At 37.3% G+C, this 13,503-nt stretch overlaps 1 long non-coding RNA gene across 1 annotated transcript; it reads left to right on the top strand.

Moving 5' to 3' along the window:
• The first annotated feature begins 9,730 nt into the window (after positions 1–9,730).
• LOC137496379 (uncharacterized) lies at positions 9,731–13,282 on the top strand. Its single transcript, XR_011016683.2, has 5 exons — positions 9,731–9,872; positions 10,423–10,613; positions 10,835–10,992; positions 11,505–11,600; positions 12,335–13,282. It is a non-coding gene; the product is annotated as an uncharacterized lncRNA (long non-coding RNA).
• The last annotated feature ends 221 nt before the right edge of the window (positions 13,283–13,503 follow it).

The raw sequence follows: 13,503 nt of genomic DNA, 5'->3' as shown, positions 1-13,503 counted from the left end.
GTGAGGCAACAGTGCTACTCATTGCGCCAAATAAATGTTTTTTTTAGAGACATTTCCCATTTTGGATGCCTCTTGGATGCCTACCAAGGAGGGGTTCTAGGCAGGTCCCACCAGAAGGAAGCCTCGGGGAAGAACCAGAACTCACAGGAAGGACAAAGGGCGTACTCTCCTTTTCCCCTCTCCCCTGACGGCCTGCACTCACACTGCATTTTGCCTTCCGAACCTGAGCACGCTTACGTCACCGATGATATGACTGTTCAGATTAATTGAAGAGAAGCGCACTCGCTCAGCACAGTGGAGATTACTTTAGTTACAGTGTATCGTTTTAGTTATTTGGGATGCAGTGTCACGCAGTAAATATTTTGCCAAACAGATCCACAACTTTCGATCAGTTGTGGAAAGAGTACTGAAGAATCATACTCAAGTAAAAGTACCATTACTTGCCTAAAAAAGTAGTGCAAGTAAAGTACCTGTTGTAAATATTACTCAATGTATGAGTAAAAAGTAGACCTTTCAAAAGTACTCAAGAGTAGTGAGCAGTGAGTATTATGATGTAAAAAGCTAATGCGTTTACATATAATTTGTGGATGTGTGTAAACGTAACATTCTGTAGGGCATATAGTTGTTGCCCAGCAGGCACACAACATCATAAGATGTTAATATTAGGTTAGATTAAGGTTGTGATGTCAGGTAACTAAAATTCAATGTTTAGCCAGCGTCTAAGGATTAAGATTGTATTAGAAAGTGAGCAAAATACAACGTCTAGCCAACATCTTAAACCAACGTTATATTGACGTCAAATACTGACATTTATTCATAAGTTATAGCAACTAAAATCCAGTGTCTGATAGACGTCATAGAGGTGCACAAAAGTGAAGCTGTAACATCATTAGATGTTGATATTTGGTTATTTTTAGTTTGGACGTTGGACATTGACGTCAGCCTGATGTTGGGTTCTAATGTCAACCCCATTTTCATTTCCAAACAAAATGCAATGTACCCACGATGGTGTACAACATCAATCTGACGCCATGTTGACGTCTTGTGCCTGCTGGATGTTTAAGGCCAATCTGGTCATCATACATTAAACATCCTTCATTTTCTTATCAGTGACATGCATCTGAACAGTGTCTGGGTCAATGCTTGAAAAGATTTTGAACATCTTCTTGGACACCTTTGATGCTTCCAAACAGTTTTCTGCAATTAAAAATCGCACATGTCTTAAGGTAGTTCATTATTATGCAATTTACCTTCTATGTGTGATTTGATTGGAAAGGAATTATTGGACTGATTTTTCTAATCCGCATAGACAAGAAATAATAAAGTACTGGAGTAAAAGTACATATAATGAAGTAAAATTACACATTTTTAAAACTACTTGGTAAATTACAATTTCTGAGAAAAACTACTCAATTACAGTAATTTGAGTATTTGTAATTTGATACTTTACACCACTGCTTTTACTGCTCAAAAATGAAAAAGTGAAAGTCTTATTAGGATACTTATATAACTTATCGTATTTGGAGGTTTGCTAAAGGTCACAAGTGAAGTGAGGGGTTTACGTCTTTAACAAACTATGACAGTTTACTTTCATTAAAAGGTGAGAATGATTAATAAATCCCTAAGAAACAGTCCCTTAAAAGTGACACCCCATCTTTAGTTTCATGCTCAGGTGTGCTTTGCTCTCACAATACAAGCATACCAACCAAACCGCGCTTTGGCACATTTCTTACAACCGGGCCTGGGTCAGAACCACGCCTGGGCGCAATTCTGTGCACCCAGGCTTGTCTAACGAACTGGGAATGGTGCCTGAGCACGGTTCAGATAGCGTAGTGTGAGTTTCTCAGCTGGCCTGGGAACGCCTCTGGATCCCCCCGGAGGAGCTGGAGGAGGTGTCTAGGGTGAGAGAACTTTGGGGTTCTCTCCTGAGACTACTGACCCCATGACCTGGCCTCAGAAAAGCGAAAGAAAATTATTAAATGAATCACCTTGTTATTTTTAAGTATATAATAAGCTTCTCTTCAATAAAAACAACTGTAAAGATAAAATTGTAATAATTTTAGTCTGTAAATTTCACAAGTTACAAACTAAACTCAATCTTACGTTGTGTCAGTTGTATAGAAACACTGCCTCTGAAACTTTTGTCCATCATAATTTTTTTTCTTTTTAAATCAGGTTCAAATTTTTTAGTTTTTATTGGGTCCATTCTTAGTATACTCCCATACTATATAGTACGCTAAAAACACTATGCGAGCCGAGTAGTATGTCAGAATTCATAGAAAATCGAAAAACAGTATGTGAGAAGTATGTAGATGACCCACTACTTCTGGCGAGATTCTTAAGTTCGCATCCGATGCACACTACACTATCCCATGATACTCCGCAGGATAATTCATTAATGGAAGTTTAGCAATGCAACTGACGTGGGTAGGTCATGTGATTATGACAAAAGGGTGGATGTATAGACCATACTTTTCTAATGGCTGAATAGTACTTTTAAATTCAAATGCATGAGTAGTAGGCTGTTTCGGACACAGCCTAGGTCTTTGTATGCCATGTCTTTATATTTCATACTTTGCTTATCATAAAGAGCTTTGTGTTGCAACACCAAGTGGATTAGTTTCTCTGACGCTATTTTTGATATCTCAAAGTGAAGTTTTGCAAACTAATTTCGAGAGGAGCACATGATATGATTGACTGCAGATGGTCTCTATTGCTAATCATTAGCTGGAAAATCAAATTTTTTCCAAATTTAATATAAATAACCAGCCTAACTTTATTCCCTATCCTCGTTTTTTTTTTTTTTTAAAGACCCTCGCCCCAACCATCCCTTCCCCCTCCTTCTCAATTCTAGGATCGGGCAACACGGCAGCTCAGTGGCTAGAGCTGCTGCCTAACAGCAAGAAGGTCGCTGGTTCAAGTTCAAGCTGAGCCAGTTTGCATTTTCTGTGCCTAGTTTGCATGTTCTCCCTGTGTTCGTGAGGGTTTTCACTGGGTACTTCGGTTTCCTCCCACAGCCTAAAGACATATGACAAGTGAATTAAATAATAGTCACAAGCATTTAATGCAGCTGTCGCGGTGAAGCAGTGGGTATCACATTCAAATCACAGAAAGAAGGTCGCTGGTTCAAGCCTCAGCTGGGTCAGTTGGCATTTCTGTGTGGAGTTTGCATGTTCACACATGTTTGCATGGGTTTCCTTCGGGTGCTCCCCCACAAGTCCAAAGACATGTGTTAAAGGGGAATTGGGTATGCCAAAACTGACCGTAATGTGTTTGTGAATGAGTGTGTATGGATGTTTCCCAGTGATGGCTTGTGGCTGGAAGGGCTTCCGCTGTGTAAAACATATGCAGGATAAGTTGGCGGTTCATTCCACTGTGGCAACTCCAGATTAATAAAGGGAGTAAGCCGAAATAAAATAAATGAATGAATGAAGCACTTAATGTGTACGCAGTGGCATGGTTGGTGGTCTATTCCTGTAGTGCAATCTTATTAATCAAGGTGTAGGCCAAACGAATCGGGGAGAGCTCTTGAGAATTGCCTGATCTCGTATCACTCTTAATGTTTATTGACCAGACGGGAGCCTTGGGCTCATATATCTTTGAGCTCAGGGTTCTCTCCCTGGACAGCATGCCAAACCTGCTAACATTGTCAAGCGTTATAAGTGTGAACTCTTGAAACACCTTTGCGGATGCAAAAAAATAGAAAAAATCTAGCCAGATTTAAACAATTTTTATGATGGATAAACGTTTCAGAGTGGGCACAATGAGTGGTCGAATCTATTTTATTACGTACGAAAATTACTGACAAATTTTTAATTCAGTGTGCAAAAACCTTAAGTCAACTCAAAACCACTGCGTAAATATTGGTCACTTTATTAGATAATCCTGGTGAGCTTCTCATTAACACAGACATCTAATTAACCGATCAGCAGCTCAAAGGATTTACGGCTTGTCCATTCATTTATTCATTTTCTTGTCAGCTTAGTCCCTTTATTATTCCAGGGTCGCCACAGCGGAATGAACTGCCATTTTATCCAGCAAGTTTTAACGTAGCGGATGCCCTTCCAGCCACAAACTATCTCTGGGAAACGGCTTGTCCACACTAAAGCATTTTTTAGCAATTTTTTTTGTCCTCTTTGCTTTGGTCTTTCATCCACACTGAGAAGACTTGATGTCTGTACTTTCTGTTTTGTTGTGATAATGAGTTTTGTGAGATTGTCCTTTCTGTGAGGTTAAGCTGTGTCATGTTCTTTGAAGAGGTCCAATATTTCACCATATTTGTTTTGACATGTTTCCCAGTGTATATTTCACTTGCTTTTGCAACTTTATACTCTTATGTCACCCGTAGCATCAATTTCAGCTCATTGTTCATCCATTTAAAAGGGCTATTCTTGACATTGCCACAGCTTTACAAAGAGACAGAAAGATTAAAAAAAAACTTCTGATGGAAAAGACGCAGGTTGAAGTCATTTAGTGTGGATTAGCATCTTTTAAGAAATGCCTAAAAAATATATTGATAAAGTGTTTTTAGGCAATAACACTGTTATCAAATGTATCCAGGTCAGTGTAGACATAGCCTTGTGCCTGTAGATGAAATCGAGACAAACAAAAGTTCAAGTTGAGCATCAAAATCGGGAAAGATAATGATTTCAATAGCTGAATATGGTATTCAGACTTCCAGAAACTGTCAGCGGCGGTTAAAAAAGATCTGTGATGCCAGAGGTCATAGTGAGTCAAATAACACAAATTAAGTCAAATAACACAAACATTGCCTTGTCTGATAAGTCTCAGTTTCTGCTTTTACATTTTCTAAGCATTTTAGCACCCATAACTCCAGTCAATGTACCCCCCTCTGAAATCTCATTTAACCTTCCCTGTATATTCCTTAAGGTGCGTGGGTTTAAAAAAACACCTGTAGAAAAGACACCCTCTCCTCTCTCTGACTCTTGCACCAGGTTGCACATTTGCACTATAGACACTCTCTTAATCACTCAATGTCTCTTGGAAACATTGTGCATTTCAAATTGTGCTTCACGCAGGTGAGTGGGCTTGACAAAACCACCTGTAGACCACCTTCTCTCTTATGCATCAGACACTTTATTTAAACTCCATTTTACAAGGACTCAATAAAGAAAACAATGTTTACTATAAATGTACCACAATCATGTTGCGCTGCTTGCTTCAACCCAATGACTGTAAAAAATATGGACGACGCCTCATTGAGCGTCTCATGAGGACAGCCTCATTTTCCATTGAACGATTTGAGGGCAAAACGCCTGCTTGACGGGCACAAACTGTCGCAAAAGACTGCTGAAATTGGAGCCTGGGTATGCGCAGAAGGTCTGTCTGATGGAGCCAGAGGAGGAGCCGCGAAATCGAGCTTCCGAGTCAGTTCCAACCAAATGCTTGATGTAAAATCAACCATGCCCCCCAAACTTCTCACTTAACCTCCGGTATCTGCACTATAACAAAGGCTCGCTGGTGTAAATATAAGCACTTGCACTTAAAAACACGCAATAATATACGATTTAAAAACGGTGTGATGTAAGCTGTTATATTTTAATAAAAGCAATACATGCTGGACTGCAGAAATAAACTATCTTTTATACACTCTAGCCTGAGTTAGACTAATATAAGCACAAATAATATATTCTCTTATGACAGGGTTGTTGGTATTTGTTATCTTCATAGGGGGGTAGAAATAACACTTGTAAATTATAAATTGCATAACATATAACATAATTTATAACATATAAACAACACATACATTTTTAGAAAGATTTTTATTTTTAATTAGCAATCAACAGGACCCCAAATATATACACACCATAGATAACCATTGCCATGCGGGAAAATCATGCGTTTAGAAGATAAATACAGCAAGATTTCTAAATATCAACAGGATATTTGCACATCACAACCCTGCAATTCATCAATTTGTACAAAAAAAACTTGGCAGTATTAATGCATAACTTATGTCAGCTGCTGCAACATTGCTTGTATTGTTTATAATTTTTTGGCTATGTTTGCGTTTTATTCAAAGGGTAAACTCAGTGCTTACACTTTGCGTTTACATAGTAGCCTGTGTTTGCTGTTATATCAACACAAATGGTTGCAATAACGTTAACAAAGGTGAGGTTTTATATAATGAAGATTCAATCGCGCCAGCTCCCCGGCCGCAGCGCACATACTCACGGGCCGACTGCGGCTCGGATGCGTTGGCAGTTTCGGTTAACGGCCACCGCATTTGGCCCGATTGACTCGGGGCGGAATCGGGCAGTGTGTCTATAGGAATCCGGCCTGAGTAGGTCCAGCTGACGGAGCCGGGCCGTGGGGTAAGTCTCCAGAAGGCGAGAATCCAACCGGAACTGGCCCAAGTGTATTTTGCTATCTGGGTGGCTAGGCGTGTATCAGCAAACTAATAAAGCCCGAAAAAAGCCCTGACCTTACCGAATAAACTGTATTCCACCAGATCCTGTATGTCAAAATGTACAGTTTACTGCTGAACTCATTATATCATGGTAAACTAACACAGAAAACGAATAATAACACTTCAGTCTCCTGCCGAAGCTCAGACGGTCTGCTTTGAGAAACTGTCAATCACAGCTGTCAATCTCGATGGCACGCCCAGCATTAAATTACTGCTAAAAACAAACTGCTTACAAAAATGAAGATCTACACCTATTTCAGCGTGATAACCAGTGCCTTAATTGAGCAGAACCATCTTTTGGGACATTTTATTGCAAGTGTAATAATTTTTTTTTATTTGGGCTCAAGTCTCATCCGTTAGCAGCCAGCCCCCGGGGGGCGATCGAATGGCCGAGACCTTCACTCAAAAGCAGGCTTGTGGCACACTTGCTTCAACCTTAAATAACCCTTTTGCACAAAAATTCAACCTTAAACGACTCTTTTGCACAATATTCAACTTTTAATACCTCTTTTGCACAATATCCTGCACAACATTGTTCAGTCTCGTGCAAAAGTACTCATATAGCCTTATGTTACTTGTGTATAGATAAGTACCTTATAGTATATGCTAGTTATGTTTAGTTTTCTTCTTAAGTGTTGTGTTTGTATTTATGATTAATTATGTAGCCCCATTGTAGTGCAAGAGACAACATTTAGTTCTTCTGTATGTCCACACATGTAGCCGAATGACAATAAAGCTTGACCTTACTTAACCTTAAAGTGCCATGGAATGAAAATCTGGATATACCCAGGCATAGCTGAAAACAAGTTCCCCATTTGTTTCCTCGTTCTCATGTAAATAATTTGAGTGAAAACCACTGGTGAAAAAAACATGCTAAAGGGAGCCACCTCTACCAACTCTTAAGATCTACACAGCATTATTAATATGCATGCTCCAGACTGTGTTTGATTGGTCACATTTCCGAGTGAGATTACAACATTATATTCTCTTCTTATTTTTACATTTTTCTAAGCTTGAATTCAACAAACCATGTAAGTGGGATTCTTATTTTGAAATGTAAGAGACAGGTAGACTAAAAGGAGCAGTTTTGTGAAGCAGGCAAGCACCCATGCACCCATAACTTATCCAAAACCAAAAAGCGAGATATACCGATTACAAATTTATTCAGCTGTATCATATTCAAATGTATCTTGTGTTAGTATACTATGCATATTGTAAAATCTTCAGTGCATGTTTGTATTGAGGCAACAAACACATGCAAAATGCTATTTAAGTGAGGTTTATTTATAAACTAATTTCGAGAGGAGCACATGCTTATGATTGATAGCACCTGGTCCACATTAGCTAACACTGATTTACCAATCAGACGACTTCTTAACCACTATAAATAACCAGAGTTATTTAACCAGAGTTTATCTTACTTCAGCCATCTTCGTCTTGAAGAATCCCCCCTTCCACCCCTACTCCTTCCATTTCCTAGTCAGGGCAGCACGGAGGCCTAGTGGTTAGCACCACAGCCGCACAGCAAGAATGTCACCGGCTCGGACACTTCCTGGTCAGGTCGGCATTTCTGTGCGGAGTTTGCATTATCTCCTCGTGTTTGCGTGGGTTTTCACCAGGCTCTCCGATTTCCTCCCACAGACCAAAAACATGTAACATGAGCAAATTGACAAATTTAAATTCACAGCATAGACACTTTACAGCATCAATCTACTTCCAACATTATCAAGCAGGGGAGTTCTCGAGACCTACCTGAACTCAGACTCCCCTCTCGCCCTGCAACTGGAGGGAGCCCTGGGCTCGAGGATCTCATGAGTTCAGGGCTCTCTCCCGAGACAGCATGCCAAACTAGCTTCATAATCAATCATCAGCTAAGGGCAAACTCTTGAATGCACATTTATGCATCATGTAACATTATTCTACTCTTTTATATATATATATATATATATATATATATATATATATATATATATATATATATATATATATATATACACTGTAAAAACGCCAACTTTCAAAAAGTCCTCTGAACAAAGATTAATAAGTTAACTGAATTTAAATATTTTCATTTGAAATGCTGACAAATAATAGTTAGTTTGTTCAACAAATATGGTGCTTCAATGTGAAAAACTTAAAATATTTCGTTGAACTAATACAAAATTCTTAGTTTTGCGTTGATGCGTGCCCTTCTTGTTGGCGCATGCGCCTTATAAGCTTCTGGCGCATGCGCAATTTACTTCCATAGCTCACTGCAGGGGGTACCTGTCACGTGCGCGCGACAAAACGAACCATCTTTCTTTCTGCGGAGCTACGTGTCAATCGTTTTCATAATCGATTGTATATAATTGTATACATGTTTTTGTGCGATGTGCTACCCATCTGACTGCCCGATCTATTTTACCAGTGTATTAATGATGTGAGAGACCGTGATAGAGCGGTTAAGAGTAGTGGTGGGCAAAGCGAGGCTTCGTGAAACACTGAAACAGTCGAAGCAAATGTGTCGAAGCTTCGAAACGTTTCGAAACCTCACTCTAAAGTGACATTTAGTGGTCATTTTTTATATATATTGCACTGAAACAGCTTCAGCAAAGAACGATTGATCAAATTAAGGGATTAAACCCCACTTTGTGAGAGCGGAATCCTTCAAGTAACATAGTACAGTGGTTAAGGTGTCAGACATCCATGCAGGAGTAGTAGGTTTCAAAGCCAGTCAGTAGCAGTTGTTTTAAAATGCTTTAATACCAGTTGGTAATGCTTTGCTCTTGTATCGTTTTGTTTCAACATTGGTCTGATATTCGAATAAACAATTTGTGAATAAATATGTCTTGTTTTTGTCTTAAAACAGGGTTGTTGCTAGATCAAAAACGGTGGCCTGAAGTTATCAATAATTATTTATATTATTCATTAAATTTCCCATTTATTGTATTTTATTAATGTCTACCCAAACCCTAAACCCAACCATACTGTAAAAATATTTATTATTGTTTTACAGTGTTACAAAAATGATGCTAAATTGCTGGCGTAACTGTAGCTGTATCCTATTTAGGCTACACAAAACAGAAACATGATTAAAATACATAAAACCATGATTTCGAAGTCGGGATTCGAACCCAAAACATCATGCTAAGCAAAGAATCAATAAGCAAACCCACAGTGCTCTAAGCCATTTGAGACAGAGACAATTTGGAGACCTTGGCAGTCAAATTAGGATTCACCAGGTCTCGAAACGTTTCTAAGCTGATCGATGCTTTGAATCGCTTTAGTCACGTGACTAGGTGTTTCGAAACACTTTAGTCACGTGACTTGGGTGCTTCGGATCATGCTTCGGTGCAGTGATTCGAAACACTTGCGCTTCGGGATCTCGACACTGTGTCAAAACATCAGTTTCACGTCAGCCATCCCTAGTTAAGAGCAGGCCAACGACGTTTCTGCTAAATCATAGGTATGTATGTCTTTTTTTGTTGTCATCTAACGTTATATTATTTGATATGTTGGCTTTGATGTGCGCGTGTATCCTAATACGGAACTATTTGTTATAATTTAGCCGTGAGTTACTTGTTTCGTGCACTTGGTTTTGGCTATTTACATCAATAAAAGTTTAGAGTGAATGTATTTGAAACAAATAGCGATTTCAATCGAGTCATTTGCTTTAATAACTCACGATTAATACAATGAGTATCATATAACATACCAGATCAGGTATCCAAGTCAAATATAACATTATGTCCTGTTTATCTAGATTGCTGTCAGCATTGCGCACATCATAACCTTTTTTCCCTTCGAACCAGAGCCAGTGGAACAAACGGTGACGTGTTTAACTGTGTAATTTGTGTGGAAATCGTGTGATTTTCATGTAATTCATTGCTTGATTTGTTAGCTCGACTAAATGTCTATCATATTCAGACCAACTTGCTTTAACAGTCAGCTAGCTTTTATTTACATAAAAAATATAAAGGGCTAAATATATATTTTTCTTTCTTTTTGCTCAAAAGGACTGAAATATTGACAATGACATAATTCAATGCAAGATTTCCTTGAGGAGGTGAGACTTGTTATCATCAGTGAAATTTGACGGTCATTCACCAGCAGATGCAAGAAACCTTTTCTCTTTGCCCAAAAGAAGTTGTTGAGATTTAGCCAGGAAGAAATTAGAGAGAGAGATAACCTGGACTTTAAGGAAGAGGTAAGTCACTATATTGCAATTGCTTTGGTTTCATTCAAGGTAGTAATGATAATGCTAAAAATAACAAACAACATTATTATTATAGGTAATTCAAAATACATCTGTATTCAGCATTTGAACATTTAAATATTTACATTTACATATATATATATATATATATATATATATATATATATATTATGTGTAAAAATTAATATGTATGTTTTTTTTGTATATTGTAGATCTGCACAGAGTTTTCTCAGATCTGTAATGTAGATCTCCTGAGACAGTTAATCGAGTGACTTGATAAATATACAGCACCTCTCCTGAAACTCTACAGAAAAGAAGGGATTCAATGGGTCCAGAGATGGATACAACTTTAAACAAGATGGATGAGCAGGTACTCATTAAGATTTTTTTTTTCTTATACACCCGTCTGATGTTTTTAACATGTGCAACATATTTTGTCCTGTCAAGAATTTCATGCTCAGGTAATACAGTCTAATAAAACGTAATTGCAACAATTTAATTGTCCAGCCCTTTTGCATTAATTTTAATTGTGTCAAGTTGTGTTTTGATTGTGAGATGGAAGTAAGATAAATAACAGATGTTTCACTTGTTTTGAGTGACCATTTCAAATGAATACATTCAAAGAGGAAAATAGAAAATAATAGCTGTAGTTTTTAACTCAAAGTAATTGTCACATGAAACTAAACATTTTTCTAAATTTGCCAACACAACCATTATCAAATTCCATTGTATGGAAACCACAAAATTCTTTTTTAAAAATAAAGCCATGTGTTTTTTCAACAGCATGAATAAAATACTATGCTCATTTAAATGTACTAAGTACATTTTTACTTACAAAACAATAAGATTGTAAAACACCCTTTGTAAATGACTTTCCTTTAGGTCACTGATATTGTCACCGATCGAAAAAGAGCAGCTCTTGAGGGATTGCCAATTTTTCTTCGTAAAAATTCTGCTCGCTTTCTCAAGATATGTCTGGTAAGTTACCCATTTTCATACCCTATTCTACATTTATTAGTCTGCTTGGTAACACTTTTAATAGCTGCACGCTATAAATAATTTATTTAGTATTAGCGAATAGTTAATTTATTTTCTGTTAAGCATAACTCTACATGAAGTGCTCAATGATTGTATTTCTTTTAACTTTAATGATTCATTTGTATTACTAATTTAAGTATTGCATTATTTACAAACCAGTTATTTGGTCAGTTGGTGTTTTTAAGATCATTCAGAATGCTTAAGTACACGATTAATAAACTATTCAAATTAACATTTAAATATCCTAATATTAAGGTATGTAATAATAGTTACTTTGTATGTTAGTATATGGTTTATGAGCTTAACTTCATCCAGTTGTGACCTAATCTAAAGTGAGGACTATTTATGCTTTATAAATCCCTTATGAATGACAATTAAAGGCTCAGTTATATTCTAAACAGGACAATAAACAACTTTCACAATTGAAACTGTATCAAATAAAAGTAAATCTTTGCAATTTTATGTAAAATAAAAGTTTAAAAAATTGCTAAATATTAAAAAGTTGTCAATATATTGTTCAATTATTATATATTATAGACTATTCAAAGTGTTACTGTTTGTATGTACGAAAGTATTACATGTTTTTATTTTCTTTGCATAATAGTAATAACATTAATAAGTAGTAATTAATATTACACATCAATTAATTTTCCCATTACTTAATCTCCTATAAGGACACGGACCCTGAAGACCACAGCACCAGAGATTAAAGGATTGGAATCTTCACTGTGGTGGAAGATGATAATGGCACTTCTGCATCCCTGCAATATGTGATGAACCTCGCTAAAATCTTGGAGGAGGCCATAGTACTTCAGGATATCACACATCTGCCTGCAGCCTTCGCTTACTTGTTCAGCCTCTTGTATAGACTGAATATGGAACACCCAAAAGAACTCAAATATACTTTTTAAGTGATTCAGCATGTTTTATGGAGGTTGGTGGCACATGATCTGCGAGAGTTCAGTTCATTCATTCATTTATTTTCTTTTCGGCTTAGTCCCTTTATTAATCTGGGGTCGCCACAGCGCAATGAACTTGTTTTACGCAGCGTATGCCCTTCCAGCTGCAACCCATCTCTGGAAAACATCCATACACACTCATTCACACATACACTACGGACAATTTTAGCCTACCCAATTCACCTGTGCCACACGTCTTTGGACTGTGGGGGAAACCGGAGAACCCAAAGGAAACCCACGTGAACGCAGGGAGAACATTCAAACTCCACACAGTAACGGCAACTGACCCGTGACCACTTCCTAATGTGCCACTGTTTCAATGTTTTGAGGTCTGTTTTTGGACTTTATGTACTTTGTTGACAAAAGTGCAGTACACTTTAAAGACTGTATGAATGGAGTGGCTTTTAGGGTTTACTCTGATTTGATGATTGTATATTCACCTGGTTTGAGTGTTTAGACACACTAATAGCTTGGTTTTAGTAAGGTTGCCAGTTATTTTATGTTGAGGCAGTGTACAATCTTTTCAAATCTGGAAACATTCAGTACTAGTTGTGTACAAACTAGCCCAATGCTGAACACGGCTAATGTCAAATGCTGATTTTGTATGCAAATGTTTTGGATTGTGATTTGAACACAGTTAAAAATAAAAAAAAGTGAATTGACTATTCTTGTGTATTTAATTTGAATCCTAAAAATTAATAGTAAATGCATAATGAATCAGTTTGTTTTATTTTGTTCAGTAAACTAAAAAAATCTTGTTGGGTAAACATAATCATTTTTGTTCAGTAAACAAAAGATCTTGTTGAATAAACGTGAAAATTTTTGTTCAGCAAACAAAAGATCTTGTTGAGTAAACATGATAATATTTGTTCAGCAAACAAAAA

Source organism: Danio rerio, chromosome 8 (assembly GCF_049306965.1).
Source record: "Danio rerio strain Tuebingen ecotype United States chromosome 8, GRCz12tu, whole genome shotgun sequence".
NCBI classification, from domain to species: Eukaryota; Metazoa; Chordata; class Actinopteri; order Cypriniformes; family Danionidae; genus Danio; species Danio rerio.
The sequence above is the reverse complement of the archived record's forward strand: the minus strand, read 5'-3'. Positions and strand labels throughout refer to the sequence as shown.